Genomic DNA, 18,942 nt, shown 5'->3' with positions numbered 1-18,942 from the left:
AAGAAAGTGGAGAAACCTGATGGGTGTTGTATTTGTTGGGAGGTGTAGGCACCATCCTACAAATTGCTAAATACCACCAAAGCCGCACATCTCCCAGCAAAATAATAAGCCTGTAGGAAAATGAAAAGACTTTCTTTGAGGAGGCTTTTAAATCAGGTACTTTCTCAGGAAAAAAATCCAAAATGGAGCAGGAGTGTAGAAGGAAACAAATGTGGAGTTTGGCCTTCCTTTTGCCATCTTCATAGGCTCTTGTAGATTAAGGGGTCCAAATATCTGAGTGATTGTTCCTCTCTGTGTGCTCCAGAGATGATTCTGATGGTGGAAGCAGTGGTTCAGCCAAGGTTCTTTTCCCACTGAGGGAGCTCTGTGTGGGGAAGGTGCTGGTGCTGTTGCTCCTGGCACAGTCTGGATTCCTGGGGTGAGCAAGACCTGGATTTGTGTTCTTCCTTCTCTCCTCATGGCCAAGCCCTGCTTATGAATTGCTCAGTAACCCCTTCCTGGGGCAAACAAAAAAGCCATTGTTTGCTTTTTTTGAATTAACAGTGTGTCCTGCCTGTCTCTGTGGTTGCCTCCCTCCCCAGTGAGGAGGTTAATATTTTGGGCAAGGGTATACATTTATGGGAGTTTATTCCATATTTGTTTCCTTCCTGTCTACCTGTTGTCAATGAAACTGAGGCACTGATGGTCACTCCCATCATGGAGTCATTTAGGTTGGAAAAAACCTCTGAGGTAGTCTAATCTTTGTCAGCAGACCACAGTGCCGTGTCCAGTTGTTTCCTGAACACCTCCCTGTGCAGCCCACTCCAAAGCTTAACCATCCTTTCTGTGAAGAAATTCTTCCTGATATCCAGCCTCAACCTCCCCAGATGTGGTTTGGGGCTCTGTCCTGTCATCGTGGTTGCCTGTGCCAAGAGAAGAATTTATCTGCCCTCTCAGCTTTGTGCAGATGTTCCATTCCACAAAAGGCTGCCAAAATACCAAGGGGCAAGGCAGAGCTCCTGAAAGCTGTATAATTCTTCTGGAGTAATTTTCTAACAGTTTTGATTCTGACTCGAGGAAAACCCTGGTGGTTGTTCCTGCACAGCTGGTTTGTGTCCCTGCCTTTGGCTGGCTTCCTCCCATGGAATCCCTGTGGATTTTCTGGTTCTCAGAAATGCCCCTTTGGAAATTTTGGACTGTGGAGTGACCGAGATCAGAGTTTTGATACCAAATTTTGTCTGAATTGTGTATGTTGAGCTGTCTTGCCACCCACACGCTGGTGTTACTTCCCCACTGAAGTTAAGCTTGTGCATGAAAAGAGCAATGCAGGTCTTTTTTTAAGGAAGCAGAATCAAACCACAGGAATGCTTCAGATGGCCTAGCTTCAGTATTGTTTAGTTGAAATAACATTTCTTTCTGGTTTGAGGTGACTTAACTTGATACTCCTAGTACCCTAAAGGAGAGATCTGTTCCTGTCTGTTCAGCTGAGCTGGTGTAAGATGTTTCATGCACCATGTGGATAAGCACTTAAAACAGTCTTTATTTGAGATCTCATTTTTCTTATTTTCCATTTCTGGTTTAAATAAAACGGAAGTGAGGAAACTAACAGTTTTCTTTCTAATTTTTTTTTTCCAAATTTAAAATTTGACACATTTATTGATCATTTAAATCAGCTGTAGGAATTATTTAGGACTTCTTCTTTTTCCAGAGGTTAAAATAATTAACTGATTAAGGCTTTGCAATGAATAATCACTTCCTGAAGAATTCAAATGCTAATTAGTAACTCTTTAACACACTAAACTACCTGAAATAACTAAGGTATTGGGTGCAATTAAAATACATTATTAAATTATAAAATGTATGATTAACTTATAAAGCCTATGATTAAATTGTAAAGTTGTATCATATGTGCAAGGCCATGTATTGAGCACGCTACTCAGCCTGCGTTAAAATTAATCAAGTAGTGAAGTAACCCAATGTTCCCAGTAGAATGGCAGGGCTTTGTGTCCCAAAGCAAATGGATTCCAATTTTCCCTTTCCAGTGCAGGAGGGAGGAGGTGAAAAACTGCTGTTGAAGTTATAATGCTCTTGGGAGCACTAAAATTCTCCCTGTGTGGTAACCACAGGGTGTGACACTGACATCAAAGTGGTTGTGAACTAAGTGGGCAAGACAAACTGAAGGAACTGATTTGTTTTTTTCAGCTCTTCCACTTCACCTGGCACCGTCCAGCACTGGGCACTGAATGAATGGTCATACAAGGTGGAGCAGACACCAGTAGAGAAGGCACAAGTAATTATGGAGAAGGCAGCAGTAATTATGAAAGGATTAGCCAAAATCACCTAGCAGATGAATAAAGGCCGCTGCCAAGGTGGAAGCTTCTCATGTACCTGGCACAGCTTGGTAGCTTAGTCATTGGTAATTTTTCACGTATGCTTTTTATTCCCCTCCCTCTTTTGGATACCTTTGGCTTTTGAAAACAGATTTCTGCAAAGTGACTGCTGTTATTGGTGCTTGTAGGAGGGTGGGGGAGGCACCTTTCTCCATGACTTTGTGAAATCCCGAGTGTACCCTGAGCTGAAAAATGCCACCTTGCTATTATCAAGGCAATTTTCTGTCATTTCTCTCATGTAACCACAGTAACAGTCCTATTACCTTTAGGCAAAAGCCATTAGTTAATAGAAAGCTAATGAGTGAGTTTGCAAGTGGAAATTGCAGCCTGGGTTCTGAGAGAAAGTTTTATGATGCAACAGCCTGTACCGAAACTCTGTGATTACTTCTGGTCTTATCTGAAAGCAACCTCTAAACAACATGAGGCATCATTTACAGACCTCTCCTACAATTAGCTCAAGGAGAGAGACTTAAGACATCTTGAAGAGGGATACATGCTGATCCACAGTCAAAAACAACAGTGGCTTCCTCTTCAAGGATTCTGGGTTTTGAAATTGCCCTAATTTGAAAGCAATCTTCTGGAGGTTTGTGAGTGGTGGCAGCAAGTGTTTCTGTAGCCACTCTTGTGGCTCAGGGCAGTGGAAAGAAGTGTCCTCTGCTTCCTTGGGGGACTGCCTGGAGCTTCAGGCTGCAAAATGTGCTGAGGTGACTCTTGGATTGGGGTCCTTATCTTCAGGTGCCCTGCTGTGGGTGGCTGGCCTGGTTTGTCTGTTTCAGCAAACTTTATAAAGTTGTAATTCTCTGAATTTGCCCTTATCTGCTGTGCACTGGGGCTCTGTGCATGTTCCCTCCTGTGCTGCAGTCACACCAGCCCAGCTGTGGAGGTGATGGGTGGGGTGCTGCCTTTGGGCTTTCCTGTGTTTCCCCATGCTGCTGGAATTTCCCGTGGCCTGTTTAAGGCTTCTTGTGGACCACAAACAGGCTCTGGGGACTGAAATATTATCAAAGGTATTTCTGATCTGAAAAGATTTTCCTTCTTGGGAGTAATGAATGAATGAGTGATGGTGCAGGGTTTGCTCCTGGTGGAAAGCTGTAGACTCAAAGGATCATTAAAGTTGGAGAAGTCCTTTAAGATCATCAAGTCCAACTATCAACCCAGCACCACTGCTGTGTTCACCAATAAACCATGCCTTCAAGTGCCACCTCTACGTATTTTCTGACCACTTCCATAGATAGTGAGTCCATTTCCCTGAGCAGCCTGTTCCAGTGCTTTATAACCCTTAGATTTTTGTTCTGATATCTAATTTAAACCTCCCCTGGTGCAACTTGAGGCCACTTCTGATCCTGTCACTTGTTGTCTGGGAGAACAGGGTGACCCCCACCTGGCTACAGCCTCCTTCAAGTAATTGTAGAGAGTGATAAGGTTTTCCCTGAGCCTTCTGTTCTTCAGGCTGATCATCCTCAGCTGCTCCTCACCAGACTTGTGCTCCAGACCCCTTCCCACCCCTGTTGCCCCTTGTTTGCTCCATTGAACCACACACAGATCCTGCAGCAGGAACTTGGAGCCTCCCTGGCTTTTAAATAAATAACTTTGGTAAAGAGGAATTTATCTCCATGTATGGAAATAAAATGTGTAGGGAAAACGGGAATTTCAATTTATAATGGATCAGTTCCCAGATTTCAAAGGTAAATAAACATTTTCCCAAGGGTTTGAAGGAAAATAGCAAAACTCTAGAGGTCTCTGGCCAAAAATGGACTGTGTGTGACCTTGCACACTTAGCAGAATGGAAGCCTTGGGAAACTAGACTGTGTTCTTGATTTCAGAACAGCCATTCTAAATAGCTCTCAGACTAAACTGAAGTAGTCTGTGGCTTTGTAAAATGAGAAGAGCTTTGTGCCTCAGGGGACTGTTGCTAAAAGTGGCACCTTTCGTTTCAAGTTTCGGGGGGAAGGAAGCACGCTCTTGGTATGAGTGAACAGAATTCAACCCTGAGCAAATGATGCTACAGTCTTGTGGGCATGTGGTTGGCTTCATGTTAAGTCTGGTCAGATTGAATTCTCGAATTCTCAGATGGTCAAGATCCACGGCATCTATATTTCCAGCTGTTCTTCCTGAGAAATTTTGTCTGCCATCTGCTCTACTGCCTTGTGTGAAAGCAAATCCAAAAACAAGGAGGATTTTCATGCTTGTTCCAGAGGGATGTTGTATCTCTTCTGCCTGTGGTGGCAGTATTAGGCAGTTTGGCATGACATCTGTCTTAATTTTCAGTAGTGGGTCCTCATCCCATTCTCTTAAGACATGCTTTATTTTCTGTGTGAGAACTTTTATGCCACATTGAGCATTTAGCTTTTTGAAGAGAATGCTGCTGCTGTATGGCAGGACAGAGCCTTCCATTTGCTTTTTTCCTGTTGGAAAGACTCTTGGCATAGGGACAGATTTCTTCTCTCTAAATCCCTAGTGAGTGTTCCCAGCCCCACCTATCCTTTCTTCTGTGTCCTAAACCCTCCTGGGACTGAGTTCTGCAGATCTGACATTCTGTGGCATCTCAGGAAGCACAGCCTAAGCAGTGTGAGGTGCATCCCCTCCTTGACCCTCGTGCTTGTGGGTGAGATTTATTCCTTGTGACTTGGTGGTATCCTGCCCTTTGATGAAGCTTCTGCAACGAGACCAAAAACCCATGGTTCCTTTTTGTAAAGTCCTTCTGATAGGTCCCACAAAAGTTCTTCTTTTTCTCAATTCCTTTTTGCCTTTCTGAGAGTTTCCACTGCTCTTTATCTTCCAGTTCCAACAAAATATTTTTTCCCCTCTTTTGATGAATAAATTATTCTTCCCAAGAATAAAGATCTCTTCTTTCAAGAGATTACAGTTATGTGAAAAAGGCATAGGTATGTGAGGCTTTACCTTTCAGGAAACTGTAGCCTTAAAGAAGTAGCTCCCAAGTGACATTGCAGAAAGAGACCAGGGTTCATTCAGCTGCATCTGTTATGTATTTTTTTTCTTATTTTGGAGGCAGTTCCTGCCTGAACATCTGCTTCTAGTACTCCCTGTATTATGGTTTATTTTAGTGTTGATTAATCTACAGAGGTATTGTAGGCTGGAGTTTTAATATGGAAATGAGGATTTAATTATTTTTCTTCACTGAGGTCTTTTTTTTCCTCTGGCATCTGCTCAAACTAACCCTTAAATCAGTGGTATTGCCTGACTCTGGAGTACTCAACAACCAAGCAGCTAAGCTCATCCTTAGATTCAATTATGTAAAGAGTCCTGGAGGTGTTATTGATTTAACTGATATCAGTGACAGTGTTTGGATTAATACAACACTGCTCAATACTAATACTTCTAAAATGGATGATCTGGAGATGTAAAAATGGGACCTGGTTTTGAAGAGTGATCCAGTCTGAGTCACTAGCATCATTTTGGAGACCTCAACTTCTGTGCAAGTGTGCCATAATCTCTGAAATGATTACTTACTGACTGGATGTGTGTGTGGCTCGTGCTAGATACAAACTTGGGAGGAATTTATTGGAGTAAGAGAGAAGATGAGTGAAATAAAAATACCTCACTACCTTTCCTCTGGCCTTCCACATGTGAATTATCTATTAATTATGTCAAAAGTTAGGAATTCCTGCATACAACTCATAAGGCAGATAAAGGCAAGGAGGACCAAAATGGATTAAAATATGTGGGAAGTTCTTGCATAGTATGGGTGTGGTTGGCGGGTATTTCTCCTTGCTTCTTGTCTCATGGCCTAGTTTACTATTATCATAAGTTAATATTTGTCTTAAAAGTGCCTTTGTGCCACTTGGATTAGAGATTCCCTATGTGAAATAATTTTGTCTCGTTAAAAATGAGGATGGAAGCCTGATCCTGTTGTTAGTCTGTTACTTGCAGAAACCTCTCTACGCTGCAATATCTCCACCTAGTTTAAATTTCTGCAAATAGTTTGCAGCTCCATCATTCAATGGGCTGAGCCCCTCTGCTTGCATGCAAACCACACAATTATTTGAGCTCTTCCTTTGTTACTAAGCTCCCACAGAGGGACAAGGTGCGTGCCCAGCTAGATGTGTATGGGGCTGGTCCAGCCTTCTTGGAAAAACAGAGTAAAGAGGTTATTGATGCCTGAAATTATGGAAAGGGCAAGAAAAATTTAAGAGAGGATTTAATTGACAATAATTGAGTTACTGAACACTAAGTTAGAGCCCAAAGCCAAGATGAATGAGGCTCTGAGCAACCCAGTCTAGTGGAAAATGTTCCTGCCCATGGAGAGGGGTTGGAATGAGATGATCTTTAAGATCCCTTAAGACCCAGACCATCCTATGAACAGTATTGAGCTGTTAAAATTGTAAGGCTCCAAGACGATCTGTTTTAAAAGTGTAAGTTTTTTCCTGTCCTGCCTGCAGCTACCTTTCACACTGGGCCAGGATTATAAAACCCCCTTGGTAAATGTTATCAGCCCAAGGAAGGAAAGAGGAAAACTCCCTCCTTTGGAAGTTTTGGATTCACGTAGTGGATATAGCCTATTCACAACAGAGAGGGAGAAAGGGAAATTTTGGGGGAATTTCTTAGGAAGCAGAATGGAAACTATTTCAGGCTCAAGAGACTGCTTTGAGCTGACAGAATAGTCAATAAAATGCCTTTATTGCTTTTGTTTTATGTCTTATGTAGGAGGAAGTGTAACACACTAATGTCAGAGAATTTCTATTCTCCAAAATGACTTTCCAGCCCAATACTGTGAGAGCAGGGAAAATCCTGACATGCAGATGTTTATTTTTGCTAGCAAGAAGCTCCATGATTACCAGTTTCTTTTCCTTATTGTGATTCCTCTTCTTCCCTTAGCAATTTTTATTTCATCATGTCTCAAAAAGAGGTTCTTTCTACAAGATGTGGTTGTTAGTAATACATACAGCAATCCCACCAAGGCTCAACAGTCAATTCAATTTTTTCCTCTATCAGACCTGTTAGGACAAATCTCATCCCTAACTTGTAATGCCAAAATAATTGTATTTATATTTGCTGTCTGATGAGAAGAAACATGGACCAAGTTCAGAAAATGTTTTTGTTCTACAGGAGGGAGTTAAGTATTCATCAACAAATTGATGAGCCTTACAGGTAAATGAGGCTAATTAGCAGCCTATGCTGTTGAAGCTGCTGCACTGGATGTGGAAATGCTGTGAATGGTGGATCTGAAAATGGAAGTTCAGGGTGAGAGAAGAGAAAGAAATTGAGATTATTCTCCAGGAAGAACCAAGAAAAGTTACACCAGCCTTGATTAATGTTCACTTGTGACTGAACTGACAGAGCCCCTGGCTGAATGTCTGTACACCTGGAAGATAAACCCTGAGAACAGCTCCTCTGAGGAAGAGAAACCACCTGAGTCACATCCAGTGCTTTTCTGCTCAGCTACTAAATGCAGTTGTTTGAATATGTTTATGAGCAACCATTCATTACAAAGTTTTTATAGACCTGGAACAAATCCTGGGGCCAATCAATGCTAATAATTAGCTCACTGATGTCAGAGTTAAGGAACCAAAAGCAGCTGGTCCCTGCCTGAGCTGGTCTCTCAAGGAACATTGCTCTCTTAAATTAAAAGTGAAGGTGTCTAGATTTTGAGGTTTGTTTTCTCACAATTCTTGTAAACAGATATGCAACTGCAGTTTATGAGAACTTTTCGAGGAGAGAGGAGCTGTTTATAAAAAGTAATTCATAGCATGTACCCAGTACCACTGGTGTGCTGGTGAATTATCTCTGATATTTCTGCAGATTCCAGTGGCACCTTTTTATGCAAGGAAAAAACCCAGATGAGTAAATAATTAATAAATGGAAAAGCTGTTCCCTTCTCCAGGAGCCCAACTTGGCTTCTTCCACAGATGCCCATTGTAAAGGACAAAGTATTAATGGAATACTTTGCACTAGTAAATAAATACTTTGTACTAGTCCTAGTGGTTCAAGGACTTTTGAACTAGTGACAAAAATAAGGCTGAGAGTTGCCAAATATTGCAGGTTTAAGCCTGAACCCCTTTTCCCCATGGAGGTGCTTTCCCAACCCCTGCTTTTTGAAAATATTTATGAAGCTGAAGCCTAGCCAGTCTTTTAAACCTAGCTGCTCTGGTGTTGGGGCAGAAAGCTTCCAGTTGTATGGCTGTGTTACAACCAGGGTAATATTAATGTCCACTTAACTTCTGTTTGCCAGAGGTAGTCATGAACAGGATCCCAAGCACAGACCCTTAAAAATACCTGTAAGCACTCCATGCTTCTTTTGCTGATCTGTAAATAATTGTTCCAAGTGCAGAGCAGTCATACAGAGATATTCTGCCCAGGTGCTGAAGGACTGTAGACTTTTGGCTTCATAATTGAGGTGGATGCATTAATTTTGTCTGGAGAAAATATCTGTAACAGTCAATTTGTGTAAATAGGAGAAGGAAGAGTGGGGATCATAAGCACTTCCCTCAGCCCTCATGCTCTGGAATGTTTCTCAGTGTTCTTAAAGATTTCAGATCTTTTAAATGCCTTGATCACATTTAGCTCAGCCAAATTATTTTCTATCTGGAGCACCCATCTCTCAAGCATTGTGTCATCATGATCAGATCTTGTCTTATTCTTGTCCCACCAGCAATTTCTATTATTGGTGCAATAGCATTAATAGCATTTTTTTCCCCTTGAGTCTAATCACAGCTGCACAGGGAGGTGCTGGCTGCTTTTCAAAGTAAAAGGCTTGGGGTTTGGAAGCAAACTGAGGAACTCCTCCTTTCTTTTGAACCTCTCTGAAAGACCATTTGTGTTTTCTTCCTACAGTTTTCTGCTCAGAAACATGGCATGAGAAAGAGGCGGCATTTTCCCTTCTACCCTTTTTTGACAACAGTGCCCTATACTTCCCATGGTTGTGTGCATATAAATTAATTTTCATGTTACCTGCTCTCTCCTTCAGGTCCATGTGGGGACCTACTGAAACTCGTTTCATTATTATCTGTGCATGTGTCTTGGTGGGGAAGGGCTGTGTGTTACTTTTGCTTTTTCTGTGGTGGTTCAGTGCCTTGGTTTTTCTGTTGGAGACTGTAGGACTTTGGCAGGACTTTTTTTTTAATGAAAGCTGTACTTGGTTGAAGTGTTGCTTTTCTAGAATTGGAAGATGACCAACAGCTCTGGTTTTAAAAATCCAAACCCAGCTCCTCCCATTCCTGGTCTCCCCTTTCCCCCAGTGGACAGTAAAAGGTCTTTTCCCGTGGGAGAAAGCAAAGGAACAGTGCAAGATGGAAGCAACAATTTCTTATGCTGTCACATTTCTTATTGCAATTTCTTTCTGTCTTCCCTTTCCTATTGCAAATCAACTCTTTCAAGCCCTTATCTGCGGTAACGAGGAGGGAGAATAGAAAATCCAGCTACAGCAGCATTACAGATGGCTTTACCAAGGATGAATTTAGAATTGAGAGATAGCTGACACAGAAATGTTTTGTATTGGATGTTGCATTCCCCAATAGACTGTGTCAAGGGAAGGCAAACTGTTGTTCCATAACTGCGGTGAGAAAAGTGCACAGAAAGGGCAGATGAATTCTGGTGTGGGTTTTCTGATGTCTCCTGATTTTAATGCTCTTGCCCTCTAACACAAATTCCCTGGACTCAAGAGCTAACTTTACAGAACTGTCGTAGTTTTATCTTTTTGGCTACAAGGGATGTTGGGGGGAAGAGGGAGGAATTAAGCAGGTATTTTGCTTGATCCCACAAACCTTACTCCTCTTAAGAAACCAGGTTGTGAACTGTTAATTACATCTTTGTGCAATTGGCTGGTTCTGATCTTTGAGTTGTGATAGAATGGGAAAAGTTAAGCTGGTCCTTGAACTTAACAACTGATGATCACAACCCAATATGTGAATTTATTATGGCTTCCAAGAACCAGGAGGGGATACAAGTATTAAAAATTACTGACTTTTAAAATAGCCTTTACTTTGCTCTTCTAAGGTGAAATGTTTCAGTGAGAAGGGAGAAGTTACTTCAGAGGATGCTTATTTTGGTTGTAGCCACATAACCCTCTCATCAGTATGTTTAAATCCAGAGAGAACAATACTTTTTCATCTGAAAATAGGACACAGCTGGAAGTAGGCTGGAGAATGAATATTTGAAATCAGCCAGATTTTGGTATCTGAAATCAGTCAATATCAGGCTAATACATTCTGCCCAGATGTCTTGTGTTGCAATAGCATCTGGTGGCCACACAGTAGGGTCATCCTGAGGGCCCACAAGGTCATCCTGTGGGCTGTGGTGGAGGTCCCTTTACATATGGCCCTGGGCCCAAACCAAGTACCTCAGCAGTGAGTCACTGCATCAACTGTGTGAGATTGTTTTATAAAGGAAACTGTCTGGCCATGCAGGCAGCTGCATCTACAGCAGGGGAGCAGCACATGGGTCGCTGCTGTCTTGTCTTTTTTTCGGTACAGAGTGCACCAAACAAAATATTTCTCACTGTCAGAGATGCCAAACAGCATCTTTTTTAGATGCTTGTGCTGTTTGGAGCATGTTGGTAAGCAATGACTTGAAAAGAAAGAGCAGCAGTTTGTGCAGGACCACAAGGTTTCATGCTATGAAAGATCAGCCAGACCTCTTTGTGGTTCTACACTTTCAATGTAGGAAATCCCCCTGTGAAGGTTTTAGGTGAACTTTGTTTTGGAGCCTATTTTTAACTAGCCCTGAGGTGGAAGTTGAGGGTGTGAAATGCACGACCCACACAAGACTTGAAAATTCAGCAGAGCATTGCACTGGCCCACAGCTGGGTCTTTAGAATTTGCCTTCCCCAAGATGACTGAGCCCTTTCCTTTCCAAAACAACATTTACCTTTACCAGCATTGTTGAGAAGTCTTGACAGTGCTCTGACTGAAGCACTACTTGTGTGACATCTCCTGCTCCCAATACTCATCCTTCCCTTGAACTCGTGCTCTTTCCATTGACTAACACCCTGTGAAATCTTCTGATGCTATCTCACACCAGATGTTTTTTTTTTTTCCTAGAATGATCCAGCACCTGCTTCTGCAATGGCAGGAACAGGTTGTAGCTCCACAGCTGTGATCTGGTATCTCTGGGCAGCTGCAGGAGCTGTCTCTGCAGTGTTACAGACAAAAATGTCCTCTGCACAGTAGCAAGAGCCTGTGGCACATCTGCCTTGGCACCGTCTGAACTCTTGGCTGGAGTTTTGCACAAGTAATGACTTTTGCATCACCTAGGTATCAACTGTTCTTTGGAAATCCAGGAAAAAGTGGGTTGGAGCACTACAGTGGTTGTGTCTGTGCCAGTGATTTTGGAAACACTGTTGAAATACGTGTATTGTAGGGCTGCTAATTGCTGGTTGGGTACATGATGTGCCTTGGAGTATAAAGGGCAGAAAGATGCACTGGTTGTTCTAGCCATGCCAAAAATCAAGGGTGTGTGTGAGTGGACATCTCTAATATCATCGAAGAACTCTGAATCCTTGGATGTCTTCTCCTGGGATACCAGAGAACCAGTGTCATTCATGAGGCCATCCATGACTGAGCAGATGGTTATGGCTGTGTAGTGTCAGGGCCAGCCCTCTCAAATGTGTCTCTGTTCACATTTCCTAGAGTCATGACAAAAAATGTTGAGCACCCAAGCTGTGATAACTGGTTACTCTCCAGCTCCTCTGATATTCTCTGCTCTAGTGAGTTCCTAAGGTGCAAACAGTCCTAAATCAGAGACAGGATCTCAGTTTTCTCTCATATCATACAAATTGAGAACTGTAAACACCAGAGGATAGACCTGTTTTCTGTGAAAGCGAGATGTGTAAAATATCAGCTGAAGGAACTCTGTTTCTATATATGCGAGAGATCATTGTTTATCTCTGGGTTTCTCTAGTTAAGTCTTTTCTAATGAAAAGACTACATTCCTTCATTCTATTCTTGCACAAAATGTTTAAAATAGTAGGCTAAATACTTTAATATTTATTCATGTGAAGGTTAGAGGCAGGATCCTATCTGGCTGGAGTCTTTTGGCATCTCGTAGTATGCCGTGAATATTTTGTTTGGATGGAAGTGATGTCCTTATTTGCATGTCTCAAAGTACTTGTCAGTGCTTTTCCAACACAGTTAAACTCTCATGAAACACATTATTCAATGCACAGCTGTTGCTACCAAAGTAAAGAATTTATTTTCCACTTTGCCATCAGATTCTGGGGAAGCAGGCACTTCAGGCACTTCTGGGAGATGTCTAACAAAGCTGTAGCCAGGAGGATTTTTGTCATTGCAATGTGCTAGACAGATGTAGCAACTTTTACTCTAGACAGATGTAGCAACTGAGTGGGTCTTTCCTGTTCCCACAGCTGGACTGCCTGAATTCACAGCCTTTCTTGCTACCAGCCCTTCATGAAAAACCATCTTTTCAATGTGCCCGAAGCTTGAGTTCTGAGTATTTGTGGTAAGAGATGGCCAGATTTGGGCCTTCAGAAATGACTAAATTTGAGGTGAAAACTGCACAGAACCTTTGATTTGGAGAGGCAGGACTCCTTCTCCAAATTGCCTTTGTTTATTGGTAAAAAGAGCTGATGCATTCAAAAGGAACTTGAGTTGACTGATCCTTGATAGGAATGTGGCAATTACCTACTTCTCACCCAAACTGCATCTCGTAACTTCAGCTGGGGCAGTGGGGAGGAGTGTTGGGTAAGACTTCTGTGCCACCTACTGCATCCCTAACTCTCCAAGGAAAAGGGATGTGATGTCCTCAGATGGGAAAGTACCAAGTGCTAATTGATTATTTATGGCAATTTGCGTATTTTACAGGCGGCTGCCAAACATCCTGAGGCCTCATTATAGTGCAGGCAAACAAAGAATTGTGTTTGGATCTTCAGAGCACTATGGAATGGTATTAAACACTACAGCTGCCCTTTCTGCAGACACAAATGTCCATTTGTGAGAATGTCCTGGAACAGGTTGGGCTTTTTTTTCCTCCCATTGCTGACACATTTGGGGAAAGTTAACTAGTAACTACTAGTGTGATTTTTCCCTGTGCTTTGATGGACAATTGTTAAACAAAGTAGTAGCTTATGGGTTCAGTCAAAGGAAGAAATTGTTTATAGGAAGCACTCAAGGTATGATAAGTTTACATGACCTAGTTTTGAAGCACTTCATTGGAGCACTCGCAGAAATCTTCTCTAGATGTCAAAATACTGATTTCATTTTTGTGGTCTAAAGCCCTTACATTCCTGTCCTGCTACCAGATGGGGTTTGAAGAGCATTGTTAAGTTTGTATTTTTCAAGGCCTCAGATTGTGAGAAACTCAAAGTTGACCTTGGTACTTCCAGGACTGTTTATTTAGAGGACTGATTTAAGAGTGTTACACACTGGCCTTTTTATAATCACTCACTCAAGATCTGAGAGATTTAACTGGCAGCTGAAGGATAGTGAACACCTCAGAGCAGCTCTGAAACATAACACAGGTTTCAGAAATTGTAGCAGTCCCATTTCTGTGTACTTTTTCAGGGATGACAAAATGTCTGGGCCCTGCAGACCCCATTGTGGAGTAGCCAAGATGAAATACTCTGACCCACACCTTGCTGGTAGGGAGTCAGTGGTGAGCTTGCCATGATTTGTGTTACCTCCCTGAGCTGTCTCTTACAGCTGCTTCATCCCCCAATCCCTGCATTTCATGGCCTGTAAATGTAAGGCACATTGGAGCTGAAGTTTCCATTTACCCTTGGAGATAACCCTTGACATGAGGGCTATTTCTGAGTGTGAACTTGTTCGTGTATCTCTCAACACAGAAGAATAGGAGAAAATAGGAGCCAAGCTAATAAAACTGTATTTTAACTTAGGCTATCCTAAGTTAGATGATTCTCTCATTTCTGAGGTGTGGGGCACATCTGGGGTTGGGCTGAGGCAGGGATGCTCTGCCAACCCTGTCAAGCCAGCAAAGCTGCACTGACTGGGATCATCTGGTGCAGGACCCAACTCAACCTGAATTGAGTTGTTCAGCTTCAGTGTAAGCAGTATTTGGAAAACACCTGTAATAAAATGGCTTCGTTCTGTGACCACCGTGAAAATTGTAGCCACAGCGAGGTTCTCAAAAGGTGAAACTAACTGTGTGGAGGATAATCTTTGAGGACAGAAGTTTCCCATGAGGAAATTCAAAGATCCCCTAGACAGGCCTACCATACAACCCTGCTAGTTCTTTAATTAGATGTTTTGGTTTGAGACTCTGGAGGTTTCATCCAGGTACTTGTGCAACTCTGTCCTGGTGTCATAAAAGGAATTTGTGCTCAGCAAGGCACCGCTGCTTTCCTTGGCTTTAATAGATGCCAAGTGTGGGACCAAGCAATGTCTATGGAATTAGAATTCCCCAGAGTGCACTTACTGGATGGATGACAACACTCTAGTACAAATCAACACATGCTTTTCTGCTTCATTCCTCTGTGGTGAGTGAAGAAATGGGGGAGGATGTAGTAAAATGTATTACAGCATAGGGACTTACATGGGCCCTAGGGATGAAATGAAATTAAATTCAGACCTCTGGCTCTCTAGCTTGGCATAGCTGTCTTGTAGAGGGGGACCTTTCCAGGAAAACCTTTTAGCCCTAAAGCTTTTAATTTCATGCCCCTGCTCCCTTTCCCAGCAGAGGATTTAAAAAGTACAAGAGATGTAACACAACATAGGGACCCCAGGGAGCTTTCACTCCCATCCTCAAATGTCATTGCAGACTTTCTTGTCAAGAAAAAATTCTTCCTCATCTTAAACAAATCAGTCTATAATAGAATATTGTTTTTTTTACAAGAGACAGCAGAAGCTCTGACAGATTCTACTCTATAGATCCTATTGCTATGGGCTTTTAGATTCATACAGGGTCATGCTTTGATTTCAAAAATCTCAGAGAAGTGTAAGTACAGTGCTACCTATAGTCCTGGCAGCTGCCAGAAAAACTTAGCTTGCAGCCCGAGTCTTCAGAAACATCACTGTGAATGAGTGAGGAGTGTATGGGAGTGAATTAACCATGGAATGGCCCTTGCTGGATCTATGGTAGAGCTGGAAAAGTGGGGACTCTCCTGTTCTCCATTTCTTCTCACCTTGTGGGTTTCTCAAATGCTTCTGGATATCTCCTTTTTCCCCTTTATCACTGCTATTTAAAGAGAATGCCATCCTCTGGATAAAATATTGCATTTGGGTAAGAGGAACAACCAAGTTTAAGCTGGTCTACCTCAAAGAGGTAGTATATGGAGTTCTGTATGCTCTTCCCTTTGCTGATGTCAAAATAAATCAGTCCTCTTTGGCAACACAATGGGAAGGATCTGCTTGGCTCTAGCTCTGATCTCTCTGTGCTGACAGCAATCACTGGGCTGGCAAGACTATTGAAGCTGAAAGCAATTTTGCTTTTACAAAAAAATTCTGGTTCAGAACTTAAGCACATGACAAAGTATAACATGGAGTGCTCAAATGTTAGAAGAGAAGCCAGAGTTGGATACTGAACTTTAAATGCACTTAGTAGAGAAATGTATTTGGACTGTACAACTAATTATTATATTTATAAACTGATGGGAAGCAAAAAAAAAAAAAAATCAAGCAAACAGTAGTCTCCTTAGTCTCATTTAGTGTTCTCTTTTCAGCAGCCTTGCAAGGAAATTATAAGTGGAATAAAATAATACGGAAAATGGCATGGTAACATATGCATGAAGTGGTGTGACAGGAAAATACATGCAAAACTAAGTTGTAGAAATAATTTAAAAATTAGAACCCTATAGCTTATAACCCATCACAGTTATCTAGATGAATAATTTGCCTGTTTTCTTCAATCTTCCCATTCTGTAATAAAATTGCATTCTTCAACTACACCAAGCAAAAGCTGGATTACACCACTCACCAGTGTTCTTTTCTCATAGAACAGAACTGAATTTAGAGTGAAACTTTGGGTATTGGAGTGATGCAATTAATAACAGCCCTTCAGCACATGGAGCTCATGCCCATGCAATGCTGCAGTAAGAGCAGCATTTCTGCAACTCCTGTTAGCACAGGCACACACCTCTGCTTCCACACCCTGTTCTGGGGTTAGGATTTGCCTTAAGGTGTTAAGATGTTGTTTTAAAAACATGTGAGCAGATGTGAACTGAAATCAATGAATGGAAGTCTCTGTGGCTCAGGCTGCTTTGAAAAATATGACTGCAGGTACACTCACAATATTATACACATCCCCAAATACCCCTGAAAATTATCAGTGTTCAGTGAGATACACTCAGTGAAGTATGTTCACAGGTGTGCGTGTGTATTTAGTGCACTGTAGCAGAAAAGTATCTCACTGCTCGGAGGGCAGTTTATACGCATTTTCCTTTCTTCCCCATATTTCTCTCACCTGTTGTTGAACCAAAGCTCACTCATGGACATGTTCCAGCACCTGGACTGTCACCTTTGGTGGCTGTTCAGGGATGCTCAGTTTCCAAAGGAGGCAGTTGCTTTGTCCTGAGAGGGAGGGAAGGCTGTAAAACAGTTCAGAAAAGGAAAGTGAGAAGGGTGTGAAAGACAAACCAGCTAAACTCTTTCAAAGGACTCTGAAGTACTCATCATAGAAGCACAGAATGATTTGGAAGTGATCCTGAAAGATTATCTTCTTCCAAGCCCCCCCTGCCATGGGCAAGGACATCTTCTACTGGACCAGGCTGCTCAGAGACACATCCAACCTGGCCTGGATGCTTCCAAGGATAGGACATCCACAACTTCTCTGGGAAACTCATTTTAGTGCCTCATCACTCTCACAGTGAAGAATTTTTTCCTTATGTGCAACATCCATCTAACCTTTATCAGTTTAAAATCATTGTCCTTTGTCCTACCACTACAGGCCCTGGTAAAAATTCTCTTTCTTACCAGCCCCTGAAAGGTCTCTCTGAGATCTCCACAGAGCCCTCCCAGGCTGAACAACCTCAGATCTCTCAGCCTGTGTTCAGAGGAGAGGTGTCCCAGCACTGACTGTTTTTGTGGGCTTCTTCTGGATCTGCTCCACCAGGTCTCTCTGTTTTATGTTAGCAGAAAACTGTAGATGGCGTTTACTTTGATAAGGTGGGAAAATCCAAGAAGCTTCCTAAAGAGTTCACTGCACCTGTGTTGGCTCTTTTTTTTTTTTTTTCTTAAAGAATATATGTTTTTTCTTTTGTAGAGTGAAATGTTGTTCTCCCACCCATCCCTCACCTCCCTCCAACCACTGATTGGCTTCTCTGGAGACAAAATGTGCAGAACTGGTGACTTTTCTACCAAAAGATCAGTCTCCTGAGTGCAGTATACACCCATGTAATCTTTTTTTAGGGCTTTCCCATTCCCAGTTGGGGAAAGCCTATCAGATAATCTTCTATAATACTTATCTTGCCAAATATTTAAATAACCTTGTCTGTATTACAAGAAGAGCACTTGGAGGTGAAAATTCCTCTTATCTCCTTTCTCTTTCCAGAAATAGATAACTATTTCCTCTGGAATGAAAAATCTGATTTTTACCTTTGCACTACTTACACTTGTGTTACCACAATAAACTCAAAAAAATGGCAAGTTTTTTGATTTAATGAGAACTGAAATCTATAGCTCTGTCATTTCACTTCTTCCTCAGGATTCACTTTTTGTCAACTGGTAAAACATTTATATTTAGCTTTCAAAAAGGCATGATTATCTAGCATGAACTGGCTCTTGAGGGGGTCCGAGTTCCAGGTTTACATGGAAGTGGTGTGAGAAATTGGACTTTGTGGCATCTGCTGCTCTGTACTTTTCCCAGGTGTTATTTCTCCTACTTTCCTCTGTCCCTGCATTAATTTGGTGGGTACAGTCCCTTTTAAAGGCAGCAACAACCTACCAAGAATAAAACTAGATTTTAAGATAGGAAAGTTGTTTAAAATATCCTGTTATAGGGACCGGCATGTACATCTGTTGCTGTGTAGTTTTTGTGGTTTGTTTTTTAATTAATATAAATCTGTCAAAACCAAGGCATCAAGTTTGTCTGGAGCCTATTTGTGCAACAATATTTTTTTCTTTTCCAAACTCCACCACCACTTGTAATAGAAACCGCAGTGACTCAGTTTGGGAAAACCTGCCTGGGCAGTTTGTTGCCCTCTTTCTAGTCTTGTCACTCTTGCATTTGACTTCTTCACTACCTGCAGCCTAGACCCTGGGACCTCTTGCCTTCCTTTATAGCTGCTGCTCCTCTCTGCCAGTTTGTGAACAGCGACCAATGAACCTGAGAAGTTACCTGGAGCTCCCTTTCTGCTAGGATGCTGAATGTCTCGAGCCTTTGCTCTCGCTCAGGTGACATTTTGAGGCAGAAAATGTGATTTGATTGTTTCCAGCCTAGTGTTTGTCCTCTGAATTTCACTAAACTGAGACTCCCTGTACACCCACTTCTGCCAGTGCGCCATTTTGATGACTAAGGAAAAGCAAAAAGAGCAGAAATAAAGGCAAAGCCGTGCTCAGTGAGAAAAGTAGTTGGAAATGCCTTTCGTTTTAGTGATGGGCTCGCTTTCCATTTTGCACACCCCAGCTGGGAACCCCCTCAATCTGTAGTTTTTCCTCTCTAGCAAATTGTCATGACAAAGAAAAAAAAAAAAAAAAAAGCCAAACCCCAA

General features: G+C 42.0%; 1 protein-coding gene across 1 annotated transcript in view; it reads right to left on the bottom strand.

Moving 5' to 3' along the window:
- The window catches only part of LOC110475681 (V-set domain containing T-cell activation inhibitor 1), a 28,430-nt gene extending 11,677 nt beyond the window's left edge, over positions 1-16,753 (bottom strand). The window contains exon 1 of the mRNA XM_021540009.4: positions 16,698-16,753. The gene's annotated coding sequence lies outside the window, so the exon portion shown is untranslated. The remainder of the gene's footprint in view (positions 1-16,697) is intronic.
- Between the last annotated feature and the right edge of the window lie 2,189 nt (positions 16,754-18,942).

Source organism: Lonchura striata, chromosome 1 (genome assembly GCF_050655825.1).
Source record: "Lonchura striata isolate lonStrDom1 chromosome 1, ASM5065582v1, whole genome shotgun sequence".
Classification (NCBI taxonomy): domain Eukaryota; kingdom Metazoa; phylum Chordata; class Aves; order Passeriformes; family Estrildidae; genus Lonchura; species Lonchura striata.
The sequence above is the reverse complement of the archived record's forward strand: the minus strand, read 5'-3'. Positions and strand labels throughout refer to the sequence as shown.